At 44.9% G+C, this 18,952-nt stretch overlaps 1 pseudogene; it reads right to left on the bottom strand.

Moving 5' to 3' along the window:
- Positions 1 to 9,573: 9,573 nt before the first annotated feature.
- LOC121453033 lies at positions 9,574 to 11,689 on the bottom strand (annotated as a pseudogene).
- Between the last annotated feature and the right edge of the window lie 7,263 nt (positions 11,690 to 18,952).

Below are 18,952 nucleotides of genomic sequence, written 5' to 3'. Positions count from 1 at the left end.
ATGAGAGTCCACGGACTAAGAGGTGACTGGAGATGCAAGCTTCTCTCTTGGCGACAGCACTTCTAGCCATTTGGCCAGTTGAGACAGGGTAGCCACAACCAGAATAATGTAGGCCAGGTAACCACTCTAATTTCTTGGTTTTCCCAAATTTCATTCTTGGTATTTGGCAGAGTGAAAGGGTCAGGAAAACGTGGTATGAAATAACCAATCATAACATTGCAGTCCTGTGCTGGTTTAAAACACCCACCCTGATCTCTCCACAGGATAAGAAGAAGCACCTTTGTATCGTTCCGTGTCAAATAGTGCACGTGGGAGGAGGAAGGGGACCTAGGAGACTTTTGGGAAAGCCCTGTGTGAGGAGAAGACTCAGGCATGGGTGGTAACCCATGAGAGATCTCACTTCCTTAACAATGACCATAAAGATGGAGAACCCTCCAAGCAGGCAGCCAAATGTTTAGAGACCGGCCAGCAGGATCACTTGTAAGGGTACAAGATTGGTTTAGAAAAATGTTTTCGTGTTGTTGGGGGATTAATGAGACCTTTGAAAACACCAATAGTTGAATTACTAGGAGAGGCTAAGGCAGAGGCCTCGGAGGAACCTTGAGATGCCAGGTTCAAAAATGGCTCAGGAGGCTGTGGCCATTGAGTCCTGAGGAAAGAGAGTTGTGGCAGAACAGCCAGAGAAAAGACCAGGTAGGCCAGGTAACCACTTTGAAATCTCGGTTTTCCTAAATATCACTCTTGGTGTTTGTCAGATGAAAGGGTCAGGAAAACGCGGAATGAAATTACCAATCCTAATATTGCTGTCCTGTGCTGGTTTGAAACACCCACCCTGATCTCTCCACAGGATAAAAAGGTGTCTGCCCCAAAGGACCCTAAAGTATTCACATCAGAGGACCCTACTGAGTCTCCCTTGGGAACCAGGAGGAGTCCACACCTTAGGACCCAAGGGAGACCACCCCAGGGGACCAGAAGTTTTTCCACTTCAAAACTCTGAATGAGGTGATGAAAAACCTGGTGACTTCCGTGTAGGATGGGAACTGCAACTCTTTCATTGCATTCCTGTGCACATACCCTGCTTATACCAACATACAGTAGGTACTTGATATGCTCTTCAGGCAGTGAGTGACCCACTTCTGAGCTCAGAGGCCTCACTTCATCTTGTCGTTTATGGGAAGCCTCTTCCTTTCTCTGAGCCTACCTAGTTGCTAGAGTCTTGTCAGAAGCCAGAAGCATGTAGTCAGACATTACTACTTCCAGGTTGGGCCCTTGGGACTACTGTGTCCGCAGCTGAGACCCTATGAGTGTGGGTGTCCTCTGCACCTTCAGGAAGCTCTCTTTCCTTGGCCAGTTTTTCTGAAGCATTTGTCAAAGCTCTTCTCCCATTGTAAAGGAGGTTCTAGAATTCATATTGGAGCACCCGAAAGATATGGGTCTTGCGTGGAGACCTGAGGAGGGTAATCCGAGGGAATCTGTGTCCACTGAAGTGTCCAGGTAGGCATACTTGTGATCACCCACTGCACAAACATATTTGAAGCACCTACTGAATGCAGGTGAACTAATAACCTGAGAGCAGAGAGAACTTCTAGGCTCTGGACTTTGATTCTGCTCCAGGAGGCAGCAGGTCCCCCAGATGTCTTTTAGGTAGGGAACTAGAACTCCATATGTAACATCCTTCCTGATCTTTTCCAGGTATGCATGCTTTCGCCCTGGCTGCCAGGAGGATGAAGAAATAAAGAAGTAAGTGAGCTTTACAACATGAGAAAGAAAGGCCTTGGTTCTGCAGGCTGGGCTGACTTGGGTACCAAGGGTGAGTGACGGCCGATGCTAGGGGCTCATGCTCCACATTTCTACCACCATACACCATACTGAGGTCTAAGCATTGACTGGAGGGTGAAAAGAATTGCATGGGCTCGGTCCTTGCAAGTGGGGATGTGGGTAAAGCCTGTGGCCTCCCTCCGGTAGCCCTCTAAGACTGTCCCCTCATCTCGTGGCATGAAGGCTTGCTCAGCTGTGCTCCATTAGAGCCTGAGCGTGGGGCGTATGGAGCTCTCTGCTCCCATGGACCTCTCAGCCCTGCTCATTGTACTCGTATGGCTAAGGGCTGGATAGCCTCTCCTTTGCAGTCTCACATGCACGGAGTCTTGGATGGGTGGCAAAGCAAAGTCCAGGTCACTAAGTGTCCTGTCTGTCCCTTTCTGCCAGCACCATCTGCACCCTCCTGGACACATGGACTAGTGTTTTCCCCGATGACTTTGCCATAACATCAGACGTGGCCATTCTGAAGAGGGTGAAGAACTACTTGATCATAAATCTGCCATATTCAGATGTCCTTGTCTGTGTCCACGAGCTCAATACCAATTTGCAGGGAGAAGTGGCAAATGATTCAGAGGATAGTGACTGAGAAAGTGCCAGGTAGATGCTTGACACTGTGAGGAGGTGTCAGGACCTGGTCTCAGGTCTCAGGAATGATTGGGGGATCCTTTAGAGGCTCCTCTTTGCAGGAGCAGTCACTGGACCCCAGCCTGGGCATGTGATCCTTTGGAGGATAGGATCTGGGAATCTAGGCAGACATGGTCTCTCCTATGTTTAGAAAGACTGAGAAAGAGGTCTCATCCTGCTGCCTGTTGTCTCCTGTCCCTCTACTGTCACTTCCCCTTCTAGAGATGCTTGCATCAGCAGCACATCTGTCTCCATCCTTAGATCCGGAGAGCTGCAGGTAAAACTGTACATCCAAATTTAGAGTTCCACGTCTGTCAACCAGCAATGAAGACAGCTACCCTCAATCCAGAACCAGCAAGAACTAGAGCAGCCGAAAATCAGATAATCCAATGCAAGGTCCTGTGTCACGTGTACAGCTGGAGTAGCAGCCAGGGCCACATTCTTGCCAGCAGTCGTGGATGCTCCAGATGCTCGACCTCTTACCATGTCAGCAGGCACAGTGCAACTTCATCCGGGGGATCCAGGGATTGTCCTGGCCCACTTGCTCCTCTAGGCATCCCTCATCTAACTGCTCTGCAGACAGCACCAGTTCTATTGTTCCCCACAGAATCTTCCCCTTATTTCAACACAGCAGCGTTTCCAGACCCGCAGGCAGCTTCCCCTGCCCTTTTTATTCTTCTGGATGTTTTCAATGTTGCGTTTGCTTAAATACTGCTTTTAACAAATTGTCTGCTTTTCGTTGTGTAAATTACTGTTACAGTGTTCACTGTTGGGGTCCAGTGTCAGCCTGGACCATAAATTATTTCTCTGGATCAGACCCCAACATAAACTATCTCTCTCTGGACTGGCGTGGAGGCACAGGAATAGAGACACAACTCACATGGCTTTATCGGGAGGGAGATTCTCAGTGGTCCCTCATGAAGTCCTGAGTTGACATCTTGAAAATTTTTTTCTTTATTCTCCAAACAGCCTTATATATCAAAACATAAACTGAGGAGGAAATACATTAGCATTCTGTTTCCTAGGTAACCAGGTGAATGGCTTTTCGTCACGTCCACAACTACCTGTGTTTGCAGTCACGTTTTCCTGGCCAGTGTTCTAGCTCAGTCACATAGGCTGAATTAGCACCTTTTTTCAGGCATCCTCCAAATTACAAAGATGGGAGCAACGCAACATCCTGATCCTTTGTTAGGGCAGCGGCAGCCTGTCTGGAAGGCTACGTGACCACGATGGCTTGAGAGCCTGGCTGCCATATCATATAGAAATATGGGCCTACAGTTCACTCGGCGTGCTTGTACATGGATCCCCAAGCATATCACACTAGTTCTGGAGAGGCTCCATGGAGACAGACCATCCTGGAGAAAGGGAGGCAAAAGCCACTGCTTTGACAGGGACCAGGTGAATGCCTGAGAGCTGTGCTAGACACACAGATGGTTGTGTCTCGTTGCCGTCTGCTGGGGAACTAAAGGCCAGGGTCATGTGCTTAGAGCTCAGGCTGACCAGTTGTCCTTCTGAGGGCCTTCGGCTTTAGGTCCAGGCTCCTGTAGCTGGGTAGCAGGACTATTGGTGCAGCAGATGAAGGCTAATTGTAATCTCGTGAGATCCCCGCTCCCATAAGCACAAGGCCAGGCACACACTCACATTTGCCCATAATAAGTACAGTTTGAACAGATGAGTGGCCACATTTTCCAGAAGGGTTCTTTCATGCTGTTGACAATGTTTAAAAAATGCTGATCTTCTTGAAGTAATACTCAGCTTATCTTCAGTGTTTGGGACAGTCTATGAGTAACAGTGTCACGTTATAAATAATAATATTAATAATTATAAATAAAATTTCCTCCAGTGTTCAGTGATATGGCTTGTAGCCACCCAACTGCCGTTCACTATGCTTTTCTGGCTCCTCCCCCACGAAATTCCATTGATGATTCTGTCACCAACTGTCACATATAACTGACCTTGGGCAGCTAAGGTGCTCATGTCTCCAGAGAGATTATCTCAGTGTGCAAGACTGATAGGGGTCACAGATCTGCTCTGTATAGCTTCTGGGGATTAAGGGAACTCACCCACCAGTCACCAGGACGTTTTTCATGGGAAAAGATAACACAAGTCTCAGTTCTCTAGAGTTAAGTGTCCAGCCATCAGAGAGTTCACATCATAGCATGGGGATTGAGCTTCAGTAAGGAATCCATTCATAGGGTGAGGGGGCACCAGTTGGGCAGGAAGTCTTCTGGGAGGCCCCCATCTTGACTGGACCAGAATCAGGCTTCCTGGTGAAAGACAGCTTCAGAGTGTGGCAGTCCAACACAGCAGGGGCGGGAAACTGGCTGAAGTCATGTAGTGAGTTCCAAGACAGACTCCAAAGCTACAGAAAAAGCCTGGAGGGTTGATATAATCTCATATCCTGGATCAGCCCCACACTCTGTGGTGCTGCTTGAGGCCTCCCTCAGGCCCAGAGGAGCCAAGGTGGTGGGTCTGGCCTGGGAGCCGGGCAAGTCAGCATTTGGCGCAGGCAGGACTGCTCTTTTAGCATTTTATCAGACTTACTGGACAAACAGATTCTACACACAAACTTACACAACATTAAAACACTATCTTTAACTTTGTGAACAACAGCTTCATCTCCCTCAGAGGGTACCCGAGACCCTAGTCCTTTCACTCATAAGGTCATTCATTTTCACGTCAACCCTAAGAAGTGGGTATAAGCATTCTTCCAGGATACAAATGAAGAAACTGAGTCAAATATCTTAATAATTGTCTTGACATCAAATGCTATCCTTTGCTAACCTGAACCATCCAGAGGTACATACATTGCAGTTACACTGGGAAATGTCTTTAAAGATAATGTAGGTGTTTCTCCATGAAGTATTGGAAGAGGTTTCCAAGTAATATTTTATAGTAGAAATATTTATGTAGTATTTAATTCATTCTGAAATCAAGTTGAATCCATAAAAATTGGATCTGCATTGTTCCTTTTGTTAAAAAAAATAATTCAGTTAACTTTATGTGCATTGGTATGAAGGTATCATATCAGATTTCCTGGACTGGAGTTACTGGCAGTTGTAAGCTGCCATGAGGGTTCTGGAAATTGAACTTATGTCTCTGGAAGAACAGCCAGAGCTCTTAACCTCTGAGTCATCTTTCTAGTCCCAGCACTGGTTCTTTTATAGATAACACTTATTAATTTTCTCCTTTGATAGATGCACATATAAGGGCTACTCAGCCCACTCCCCCATCTCCCTTCTAACTCTGTCAACTCCCCCATCACTCTTTACTCTTTATGAGTCCCTTTCTCGTATTTACATCTTTGTGTTTGTTTCTGACCCACTGAGTTTAAGAAGGGCTGTTTGTGAATATTGGTTTTGAAGTAGTTATGGGAGCCTTTTGAACTAGTCACAGGTTCTTCTGTGAAAATCCAAGGGAAGACAATGCCTGCTTTCTCCTCAGAATCCACCGGTGGCCAGTATGTCATCGAGATGGGATACCGCCTCACCAATCTTTGTCCAGGCTTGACTGATGTCAGGCCCTACCCTGTGCAGGCCCAGTCAATGGAGGCAGGCATAACCACTGCAAGACTGACTGCATGGCCGTGTCATGCCTAGAACACAGCATTTCCCAGCCCCTTTCTCTGTCTTCTAGTTCTTACATTCGTCTGTCTTCTCTTTGAGCACGTTTCCTGAACTTTAGACAGGGCAGTATAGTATTGGCACTGTCTGTGGGAACGAGCATTCAATTTTCATGTTTTCTCAGCACCTTGAGCAGCCATGAGTCTCTGCATTCACTACTATTTTATTACAAAGGGAAGCTTCTTTGGGTATGACTAGGACTAGCATCTGTCTATTGGGTATAAACATAAAATATTATTTTTTGGTTTTTGTTTAAAAAACAAGGTGTAAAGCTCATATTGTAACAGTTCTGCAGCTGTCATATGCCACCAGATGGCAGCATCAGACATTCTTTTCAAGTTGTTCTGCTTGGTCTAACATTGCCAGTCAATGTACTATCCAACCTGGTTAACAACGAAGCAACTAATACTTGATGGACCACTTCACAGACCCAACCTTACTGCACAGCTGTCTAGTTGCTCCCAGGAAATGAGGACAGGTTTCTGTGATCTCTACTGGCTCACTCGAAACCCAGACGTAGGAGGAAATGAATGCATTCAGTTTCAGTTTCACGAAGACAGAGAAAAGCAGAAAGCCTTTCCCTACCTGTTACAGGATGAATCATGAGGAACCCATGATTTTCAGACAGAATAGAAAACAAAATACAGCATCTGCTAAGTCTTCCTCAGTGCCACAGACTGGGTGGAGTTGGCAAGGAAAGTTCCCGAGCTTACACTGAGCTGTCTGTGGTTCCTCAGCAGAGGCAGGAAGGGGTTGGAGAACTGGAAACATAGAAGTTGGTCGGCCACAAAATTCATGAACTTGAAAGGAGAGGCAGAAAATGTTTTTTTTTTCATGAACTACAGAGACAGTTGACCCCTGCCCCCCTGCCCCATGGAGGATCCAGTGGTGGTGGCGATGCTGTTGGTGCTAACATGGGTTTTGTAGATTTTTGGAAATCTCGTGTGTCTTTTCTGGTCACCCCATCCAGGCCATAATGCTGAAGAAGTTCAACCTCAAAGCCTCATGCAGGGATTAGGCCATAGAGGAGGGTGCCAAAGAACTTAAAGGCAGAAGATATATATCATGGACTTCCTGGCTATTAGGTGGACTTGGTCCAGCAGACATACATGGCCAACCTTATGACATACACCCTCCTTCGGAGCTCCTTATTCAGGGGCGACACATTCTGGAGGACCTTGGTGGCTAACGAGATCACAACTGTCATTGCTGGGGCCATGAGCGTGGCTGGTTATTGTTTCATACATGTAACCAGCAAAGACTCAATGAGCCCATACTCGTGAGGTTTTGGACATCCACACAAATTTAGGAAGCTAATCACTAAGACACATGGAACAGATAAAGTGTCAGCTCCTTAGGCCTCCAGTCCACAAAAAGAAAGTGACTAACAGCACGCACCAGTGGCTCATTCTACCAATGTTGAGACAAGCTACAAAGGGACTCTCAGGTGCTACAGTCTACCGTGAGGTGGGAAGTTCTGAGCTCAACTGGAACCAAACGTAGGAGATGGGTGAGAAAGACTCTCTCATAAGACAAGGATAAGAAACTATCTTGCAATGGTGTGTTCTCTATGAGGTAGCTACAGGCATCCTGCTAAGCTCAGATGGAGGTGAAGTCTTGTCTGTATGACCTCATTGGAAACATACAAGAGTACCAGAGTACCACATGAAGCTAAGCCCAAATTTCCTGAGCAAATCAACTCTACCCAAGTCATTCAAGCAGGAGTGGCCCTGGCCTCCCAGCTGGCCAATGCAGCCCACCACCATTGCAGGGCGTAACTAAGTCTTGGTCAGAGGACTCAATAGCTTTATTCACATTACCTGATTCTAGAGAAAGAGTGAGGCCCAGCTGACTGGAACCCTTCTAGAACTTTCTAGAAACAGCAAGAAGTATCCTTTTATATCTTCTGAGGTAGAGATCAATTTTTAAATATAGATATCCTTTTCTGTCATTATTCTGGTTGTTTTCCTACACAGAGATTTTCTACATAGAATCCTGTGGGTGCTATTCCCCTCTTCTACTTTCTATGAAAGTGATTTTCTTTAATTTTAGTAACATGAAAGACTAGTTTTTCCTCATAAAATGTGCAGAAAACTAATTTGAGAAAGTACGCTCAGATCAACCCCATGACATAAAATTTGAGATTACTTCCAAATTTAATGATGCTATCTAGCTCTCGATTATCTTTCTTTTAAACAAGTATTTCTCCCCCTCCATAAAACTGTTTAATAGTTGTCCTTGTGACTATTATAGAGCTTTAAATCATCTTATATCTTGATATCACATCAATTTTGTCATATGCAAATTTCAGATGTCAAAGAAGGAAAATTATTCTACCAAATGTAGTTGATACCATCTTCTCACTAATTCATTAATAAACTAAAGTTCCATGATAAGCCACAGATGTGAACTGCTCTCTCAAATTGATATCTTCTCAAGTAAGATAAAGTTCAACAACTTTAACCTCCTCCTTAGCTTATGAGTTTGTGGTCTCTAAGAAAGCCCCAGCTGCTCCAAGCAGCACCTCAGGCATGCGCTTTGTTTCCCTTCCTCCCACACCTCTCCCATCCCTCCAGTGAAACATGTATCTTTTCTGTAACACCCCAGCAAAAGCTGTGGTTGTGAAGAGTGGCAGATGTCCTTCTGATAAAACCTGAGAGTCACACCTCCTGGTTCATCCACACAAAGGGTCCTTGAGCTCTGGCAAACGCCGGAAACCTTGGTGACGTGTGCTAGTCCACGCTACAGATGTAGTTTTGAAGAGAATAATAATCCTTGTAGGGTTTTAATTGTATATTTCGTATTCCTATCTGTTTTTAAATAATTTTTTACTTTTGACAAACTTGTCTTGAATGAGTCCAGAAAGGCCAAGGCCTCAGTAAAGTTCCCACAGACTGCCCACAATGGGCAGTCTGCCCAGGGTCCTTGCTGGACTGCTCTTAGAACAACCTTCCATTGCATTTCCTGAGCATTTCTGGTTCCTTCCCACATTTTAAAAAGCATTATATCTCCTTTGAGGTTGCATATGTGGAAGGCACTGTGCTTTCTAACCTCTGCCTCAATCATTTTTTTCACTTTTAACCTTCCTAGCAAGCTAAGTCCGGACACTGTGGTTTTCAGCTTTGCCTGGAGATTGTAATTTTTTCTGCTCTGTGGAAGTTTTGAAAATGTAAAACAAGCTGTTGTGCTCAGACTCATAAAATCACAATCTCTGAGTGTGGGCTCAAGTGTTCCTTAAACCTCCGCAGGGGGTGATTCCATGTGTTCAAAGGCTGAGACTCACTCCTCAGAGGTAAATTCCTTCCTCCCTCCCTTCCTTCTTTCCATCCTTCCTTCTTTCCCTTCTGTGTCCAAGGCTGCAGAATGATGAGAATGGGCACATAATAAATGTCATCACTGAACTTCGTCCCCTGCATCACTTCCCCACTCCTGGCCTCCATCCAGTAACTGAAGAACTCAATCCCACAGCCGCAGTGCAACAGGCTTTGGGTTCTTCCTCCATCCTTGGTCAGGTGGGGCGCCTTAGTTTGAAGGTATTGAAGCAATGACAGGAACAGCAGGGAAGAGGGAAAAGCTCTCCTCCTAGAAATGGCCCTGAACAGTACAGTGTGGTGAAGTAGGGGCTCTTATAGCCTGGGGCACCAAAATAGGGCCCTGGAGCCAGAGGAAATGATACAGGCAGCCCTGAGAAAGGGGACATTGCGACCTCATATTCCTCTTATTGGGAATAGTGGATACTTAATCGTTTGCCCTTCCGGCACCGGTTATAAACCCGTACTCAGACCACATCGTTTCCCATTCCAAGCTGCTGATCTGCTGCAGGGTGGGCTCCGGGCACTGCAGAAACACCTTCTCCGGGCTCCCTCTAAAGCGGCTGTCAATCCTCCTCCGCTGCTTCCTCTAGCAGCCCTCAACAGGGCTCCGCTTCGCTTATCTTTTAAAGGCCTCCTCTGTCCTCTTCGTCAGCAGCTTACACATTCTTGCAACTGAGACGCGGGTCCTTAAAGAGGCAAATGGTCATCTGGGTGAACCTTTCCTACGAGAAGCCCAGGGTAATGTCAGATGGCATATCCATGAGGGGTCCCCCTCCGCTTCAGCAGCTTAGCAAACTGCTCTAGTTCTTTCTGCGGGGCCTTCAGGTCTTGGGACTCCTCAGGACTTGGTCCCACCTTCATGGCAGTGGGTCCAGGGGAGGCCCACTCTGAGTTGCTTTTCTCCCTGACCCTCAGGCTGTAAACTCTTCAAGACGATTGTGGACCTCAGGCCCACTCCAACCTGAGGTCCACAGTATGCCATCCCTCCACAGAACTCATATGGCAGGAGACAGAGAAAGGCCCTCAACAACTCTGAGCTTGTGCCAAGCCCTGGCTCATTTCCAGGTCAACTCGGAGGGTCTTGCAAGCTTAGTCAGATTGGAGGGTCCATCCAGCCTAGCTCCAACCCTCCTGATCCATCCATCACTCCTGGTGGGGTAAGAAGGCGATGTCTGAAGCTAGGTGTATGTCTATGGGAAAAATCAGACACCCCAAGCTGGATGCCTGATGGACAGAGGGTTCACCTAACGACCCAGAGGTAAAATTATTATATAAACTGCTGAAAAATTAATTTTCTCCATTTCCTTCCTTGGGCGAGTGCTTTTCAAGAGTAGTGAGGATATGTTGATGTGCTTGCTCTTTTCTTGATGACACTGCTGTTAACTAGGGTATTCTGGGAGCTTTTTCTTGAATTGCTTTTAGTCAGTTTGCCAGACACCGTTAAAGCATTTTTTTTCCACTGCCCACCAGAGGACTGTGGAAGAGGCGCAGACCTGTGGGCACCTGGGGACTATCTCTCCCCAGCTGCACCTGTGCTCATGAGAGGATGAATGGGCATAGAGCTCCGAGGTTTCCTAGAAAGGCTGCTGCTTGCACTGTCCTTAACCAGTGCTTCTCCATTTGTGGGTCATGACCCCTTGGGTCTAAGGACCCTTTCACTGAGGCTGCCTAAGACCTTAGGAAAACACAGGTATTTATATTTTGATTCCTAGCAGCAGCAATGAAAATAATTGTGTAGCTGGGGGGTCACCACAACATGAGGAACAGTATTAAAAGGTCCCAGCATTAGGAAGATTGAGAACCTGTGGGAGCTCATGTGTGACTCAGTTTCCACCTAATGTCCATTCTGACTTATAAGTCTTTTGAATTCAAGTTTGCCTACTCTGCTTTTTCCAATAAACTTGAGGGCTGTGAGAGACTTCTGTTGTAGCCCATGAGAAAAGAACACTCTATCTAGTAGACAGTATACTGCTGATGACAAACCTCAGGAGCATCAAGATAGAAAGGAAGGCTGCTCCAAAGCAGAAAGCATATATTGGGAAGGAGGCTGCTTACTCAAGGACAGACATGGTCTTGGGGTTAGACACTGACTGACCATCTGTGCTGTGCTTTGTTCTGCTTTTCTATACAAGCAAGTTCTGAAATAAACTCTGGGCTGTTTGGCTTCTTCAGCATGACCAAACAGACCTCCTGATTCTATCCTGTGTTTTCTGTGTCTGTCCCTTTCCTCTGACATTTATTCAGCCTTGATGACCCCCAATCCAGGAACCCCTAACTGACTTCGTAGGAACGGGCTCCTGTAAGAACCATTGCTTTAAACACTCCCATTTACTTTATAGTTAGAGCATCATAAAGGAGGACAGGACTAGGAGTGGTTCTGGATCTTCAGAGTTAATCCTCATATGCCCCAAGTTTCCACTTATTTCAGGCATCCAGGCACCAGTGTCTCTTAGACCCCCCCCCATCCCACCTGACTCAAATCTATTAGCCTCTGATCATCTATCCTTGGGCTCGTCACCCTTGCGTAGTATGGTCTGGAACCCCCTCCCATTACAAACTCCCCCTACACACTCCATCTTTTTTGTTGACTACTTCCTTCCCTTCTTGGTCTAAGTAAATCAAATTACTCCATCAAAATGCAACCTTTCTCAACACCTATGGTATCTCAATACCTGAGATAAATTACCCATGAAGTGCTTAATGCAATCATGATTGTACCATGACAGTACCATTGGTCACCATTTAGACCTTGGGCAGAAGGCAAGATACAATGAGAGAGCAGTGGATAACAATAAGATTTCACTTCAGTTTTTCCACCTGGAAATTCCTGAAGTGGGATGAAAAATAAAAGGTACTCAACATTATGATCCTCAAGTTTCTAATCTACATCCTTTTTATTTCTTTTTCTTGTCTTATTGTTCTAGCACACTCAACACTCTTTTACCTAAAATGACAATCCTCCTCACTGTTCTCAAAGTTTTTCATGAGGGTGCTCAACAAGTGTGTTGGGGATGTGGGAGCAACCTCAGCACTTAGATCTGTAAGCTAGAGGATCTGTCTTTGTATTTTCAAAGGCTCCTGAGTATTTGTCAACCTGCTGCCAATATTGGGGTGTTCATCTATACCCCTAAAAAGTCCTATAAAAGCCCTTCTGCCTGTTCAGTAGTAGGCTGTACGTTTCCACCCTGGCAGAGGCAGCCACTCTCCTGGAGTCCTCTTTTCCAAATAAATCTTTCTAAAAAGAGTCTTCCATGGAGATCTTTATTCACCTGAGCAGAACAGAACAACCTTGTTGAGACAATGCTTCCAGCCTGAGCAGAAAAATACCTTGCTGAGAAGTTCCCTTGGGAGTTGAGCAAGGCTGAGCAGAAGAAAGTAACAACTTTTCCTGGTAGCAGAGGCAATTGTTTACATTTCTGCAGGGCTTTCCCCTTTAGCAGAGTGAAGCTGAAAAAGTAACATCAGTGGAGCTCTGATGGGAAACCCCCTAGGAGGGGCCAAGCAAAGCTCAGCTGTAGCAGCTCTCTCTAGGAGAGGAGTAGTGTGTTGCTGTGTCCTGCCAGGAGACCATCCCCCACAGAAGCCCAGCTTCAGATATCTTCCCAACAAGTGAGGATAGTTTCCCTTAAGGGCTCAGCTGCCCTATTGAGGCTCTGCTCCTCCAGAGCTGTCCCTATAGCAGCTCTAGGTATATCCCGGCTTCCTGACAACTCGGGATACCTTTCCCTCCAGAGCTGAGCTGTCCTGTTATGGCTCCAGCCTCCAGAGCTGTCCTATTGTGACTCTACATACAGACTGGCTTCCTGATATGTCAGGATACCTTTCTCTTCAGAGCTGTAACACTTGCTTAAAATGGTGGAACAGGTCTTCCTCTCAGACTACTTTCTGCCATGATAATCTTGAATAGCCCAGAGAGGGCATGGCCGAAACCACACTAAAATGATATTAAAATTAAGATGAGGTCTTTTGAAGATAGAGACTTCTGACGTTTTGGATGAGGCTTTCCCCATAGGCTTATACCTTGCTCAAGAATGCTTAGTCACCAGGAAAAAAACTCCTCTGTAAGGATTAGAAAGATTAGGGGGTGTGTCCTTGTTGGAGGAAGTATGTCATAGAGCCTGGGCTTTGAAGCTTCAAAAGCTCATGCTAGGCCCAGTCTCTCTCTCTCTCTCTCTCTCTCTCTCTCTCCCTCCCTCTCTCTTTTCTCTCTCTCTCTCTTCCTCTCTGTCTCCTCTCTCTCTCTCTATCTCTATCTCTCTCTGTATCTCTCTTTTTCTCTCTGTCTCTGTCTCTCTGTATCTCTCTCTTTGTGTCTGTCTGTCTCTCTTTTTCTCTCTGCCTCTCTCTGTATCTCTCTTTTTCTCTCTGTCTCTCTGTATCTCTCTCCTCTCTCTTTTTCTCTCCCCCCTATAAGGGTCAGGATGTAAAACTCAGCTACTTCTCCAGCACCATGCCTGCCTGCAAGCTGCCATGCTCCCTGGCATGATGATAATGAACTCTGAACCTGTAAGCAGGTCCCCAGTGAAATGCTTTCTTTCATAAGAGCTGCCTTGGTCATGGCGTCCCTTCACAGCAGTAGAATAACAGGACTTTTCATTAGTATGTGTATGTGGCAACTGGGAACGCTCCCTTGGTGCCTGCAGTTTCTAATACTGGAAGGAACCTATCTCCAGCTTCAAGGATGGTTAGCCACGAAGGGGCAGTCTGACCTTCAGGTGTAGAGCTACCAATAGACTGGTCTAGTCTCCTGGGTTCTCTCAGGTCTAACTTTCTGCTTGCTCAAACTCACAGTGACACCAAAGTCAGCTCTTTGGTTATAGTCATACCAGCACCGGAGTCTCTCTGTCCATTCTGGGGAGTGCGGGGTCTATTTTCTCTGTTTTGTTTAGATCAAGTCATTCTGTATGTAAATGGTGAAGTTCACTGATTCTTGTTTTTTACTTCCTAACATTACTTCATTTATCAAGCTGCATATTTTTGGTTATTGTACTTTTCAATTCTCAAGTTTCTACTTGATCTCCGCTGTACTGTATCTCACTATGGAGCTCAGACTAGAGTGGAATTCACCATGTCACCCAGTTTAGCCTTGAAATTATGTTTTCCCAACTCATCTCTCCAAATGACAGGATTCTGGGTGTGTAGTGTGCCCTGTTAAAGCTTACTTTGCTTTGTTTTGTTTTTTTACATTCTAGAAATTAACCCCAGAGATCTGTGTATACCGGGCAAGTGTCTAACTATTTTTCCAGGTCCCCAACCCCTTGACTTTTCTTTATATCTTTTATTTTTTTTTTCAACTGGGACTTTCTGTTTGGCTTATTTAAAGTATATTTATTATCACTTGTTAATTTTTTTTATGCAAAGGACAGGTTTTTAATACATCTGGATTTAGGAGTAACAGGGAAATGAGATGGCAGTGTTTTACAAATGTCTTTATTCAGGTTCTTTCCAGAGCAAGTGTTTAGAAACACACACTGAACATAGTAAACAGTCTCTTACAAGAGAACTTGACAAGCGGAATAAAATTGAATGAAAGGAAAACACTAAATGACAGCATCGGTTGCTCCACAACAGTTTAAACACCTACAAGTCTGAGATACTTTGGGTTTAAATTAGTCTTTAAATTTTGTCTTACAAACAAACAAACTGTTCGGTTTCAAAGGTCCATCATGAGTGACGCTTCCTGGCAGGGAGAGACAAAGAAAGATCCAGACTGTACGTTTGGACTGCTGCAGTGCATGCCAGCAAGCAAATGCTGAAGAAGAAGAGGCAGAAAGACTGGGAGTTCAAGGCTAGTGCAGGCAAATCAAAACAGTAAGCAAAACAAACCACACAGAAGTGTGAGCTCAGGGCAACAGACCTGGGGCAGTATTTTATAGCTCACTTACTTTCCTCTCTCCCAAGTGTGGCTCATTTTACTGCATGTTTGGGAATCTGAAGTAGTAGGCTATGAGAGTTTAATTCTAACTGATTTGGTTCTTGTAACTTTTGCTGATCTCCACGGTGGTAAACCTGAGGAAAGTAGAACATCACAAGTTGTGTCTGGGTGGGGGTAAGTCTAGTGGCAACGCGAGAGTCTCGAAGTTTACTCCCTTGCCCAGTATCAACAGAAGTCTTGTTTTGTTTTTGTTTTTCCAATATCAAGGTGATGGCTCCAGATACTTGGAAAGAGAAAATGAAATTTCATGTAAAATTATTTTCATCATATCTACCTCCCCACCACCATCATCACTGTTTCAATATTTAACATCCAAATACAAAGTGTTATATAATTCACAGTGATTGATAGGACTAAACTGTGTCTCTGATTTACAGGTTAAAGTGCAGATGACATGTCTTGGAGGGGTCTCTAGGAGGTAACATTGAGTGAGTTTTCAGGGTGTGTCTTAATGCATTAGGACTAGTCTTAGAACAGTGCAAGACCCTCTCTTCTCCTTCTCTCCTTATTTTTCTCCTTGCCCCAACAAAGGGACGAATGAGACACAGTGAGAAGGCACACATTGGCAAGCCACCAAGCAAGTTACCGGGAACCCTGGTCTTGAACTTCTAACACCCAGAACCCAGAGAAGGGAAGTGTCAATTGTTTAATCCATCCACAACAGCATTTTGTTACAGCTGTCCAAGCATACTAATGTCTCTACAGTTTATAATTTTGCTCCAATCCCTTCTTTGGTTAATAGTGATCCTATAGACCCATATATCTTATTTTTATTTTCATTCATGATACTAAACTAGTTGGGAACTCTAAATATAATATTATTTATGCATATAACTTAAATATTCTGAAATTTTTCTGACACCCTCATGCAACATGGAAATGGATTTATCTACAGCTGGTCCCTACATCTCCTCATAAGTTATTATAAAACAAATACCTCATATGGGATTGTTTTATCATTTAAAACGCTCTGAAGGAAGCTGAAGCCCTGATGGTTGTAGCCCAGCCTTGCTACCTTACATGAGTGATGACTCACATCTGTGACCTCACTTCCTGACTTGGAATGGAAGGCTTGGGTCTGAAAGACCAGTCGTCAAATGATGGAGGAAGAGGTAGAAGGACATGCCCTTCTCTCTCTGGTCCTTGTGTTGGGATCAAGGAAGCCCAGTAGTGTAGTTGCAACCCTAGTCCTATCCCCAAAGTGATCCAGAAAGGTGTCAGCTAAAGTTCTCAGGGACAAACAAAATTGCCATCCTGGTTATCTTAGGATTTCTATTGCTGTGATGAAACACCAAGACCAAAAGCAAGCTTGGGAGAAAAGGGTTTATTTGTCTTATACGTCCATATCACTGTTCATCATCGAAGGAAGTCAGGACAGGAATTCAAACAGGACAGGAACCTGGAGGCAGGAGTATATGCAGAGGCCTTGGAGGGGTGCTGTTACTGACTTGGTACCCATGGCTGGCTCAGCCTGCTTTGTTAGGCAGGCTTTGTGGGTGTGGCACCACCCACAATAGGCTGGGCCCACCCTCATTGATTACTAATTAAGAAAATGCCCTACTGCTGGATCTTCAGGAGGCATTTTCTCAATTGAGGCTCCTGTTGGAGTGCCTGCTCTGGCAGGAAGCAGCAGGGCGTCGCTGGGCGGGGTGCAAGGTTATAGGAAATGGCAGGATGGGAGAAAGGAAGAGAAAACACAGAATAGACCAGGAGGACAGCAGTCCCAAGTTTATTTCCCAGCCAGCATATATACTAGTTATAGGCAAAAGGCAGAACAAAGAGCAGTATAGTCAGCTAACCGCCTCCCTGCACTGCCCTTGGGAGGAAGCTCAAGCAGGTGCATTATCTCATACAAGAATTCAGTTAGCAAGCAGCTTCTAATCTCTAATGAAAAGTGTCCCTCTGACTGGCATACACCAGCCCAAATCTTAATAGAATAATGTGCTCTCTCATCTGGGCAAAAATGCTCTTTCTTATGGTCTAACTTGGACGTTTCTAACAGCCCACAAGGTTGCAGGCAGAAGAGGCAAATTTGAACTCAAATGACTTCTTTAAATCAGTAGTGACTCCAGATGGAAACTGAGTCACACGTGGGCTCCCACAGGTTCCCTCCGATCAGGTGACTCTAACTGTGTCAAACTGACATAAGACTAGCCAGGGTACCGATGTTTATACATCGGTATATATGTAAGACTCAATGATTAACTAGAAGTTTATAACTGGAAAGAGTTGGAATGTTGCTGGCCCAAAGATAAGTTATCTTGAGCTGTTACTTCTGGTCCTCATTGTCCACCCATCGCCTGATTTAACATCCTGTGACTATGAAGTAAAGCCTTTAGAATGCATTCTTAGGAGAATAGTAGTTTCCACCAGTCCAAACTGCAAACGTGGGTGAAATTGCATTCTCTCATTAACCACACTTTTTACTTTTAAAATTTTATTTATTTATTTATTATTTATTTATTTATTTAATGTGTGTTTTGCCCACATGTTTGCATGTGCATATGTGTGTGCAGTTCCCGAGGAGGTCAAAAAAGAGCATCAGGTGCCCAGGACCTGGAGCTAAAAATGGTTGTGAACCACCATGTGGGTGTTGGGGTCCAAACTCAGGTCCGCAGAAAGAGCAGCCAGAGCTCTTAATTACTGAACCAACTTTCCAGTGATGTCAACCATGCTTTTTAGTTATGACTACTCACGCAGACCTCCTTCATTTCCAAAACCAACACATCATGATTAGAATGATTCACTTTTTTTACCCATTCATTAAAATTATCTTATTAATCAGTATATTTTAGATAAAAAAAATTCCAGAATTTAGACTGGAAGATTGCTGTTTTTAATCTCCCAAAGGGAACTCCCTCTTTATCTTAGATCTAAATTCCTAGAGCCCAAAACCAATACAACCTCTACTAAAAATATGTTACCTTAGTACAACCAGTTAGATTACTGTGCTAATTGTACAGGTTGGAGATATGGCTCTGAGGTCAAAAGGCTGCTCTTGCAGAGAACCTGGGTTCAATTACTGGCATGTGCTTGGCAGCTTATGTCTGTCTGTGACCCTGGGGGATTTCGTAGATTTTTCTGGCCCCTGTGAGCACTGCATGCACCCAAAGCACAGACACACATACAGGCAAATGCTCATACACAGTCCTTTCCTTTGTAAATGAAAAGAGTTAAGATGAGGTCCCAACCATCAACTGAAGAGGCCCTGGAAATTCCAGTGAGGCACTCAGACTTCTGCTTCCTTGGGGTAAGTTTGCATCTACAGAGAACTTTCTCTATACAGATTACGAAGAAATTACCAGTTTCCAACACCAACTTACACAGTGGTTTGTATCAAAATGGCCCAAATGCAAGCCGTAAGTTAGAACAACTTGCTTAATTTCTTTAAGATCATTCATTCCTATAGGTATCCATCAACCTTCTTTGGATCCTTTTGAGCCTTTACAACTTGATGCTTTGTCAGAGTAAATTACAGGGTAGGAAGCTAAAACCCTGGGTAAGCCATCTCTGACAGCCACTGGCGATGCTGAATCCTGTCCTTGTGCCTTCTTTCCTTGTTCATCAGCTCCAATAATTTCCTCAATCATTTCAAATCTTTTTATTATTGTCGTTTGTAAAGCCTGAGTCTCCTGGCC

The sequence above is a fragment of the Microtus oregoni genome, unplaced genomic scaffold, assembly GCF_018167655.1.
Source record: "Microtus oregoni isolate MIOR12 unplaced genomic scaffold, Mior012 000010F_ref0000083, whole genome shotgun sequence".
In the NCBI taxonomy this organism is placed as follows: Eukaryota; Metazoa; Chordata; class Mammalia; order Rodentia; family Cricetidae; genus Microtus; species Microtus oregoni.
This window is presented reverse-complemented; position numbering and strand designations above follow the sequence as displayed.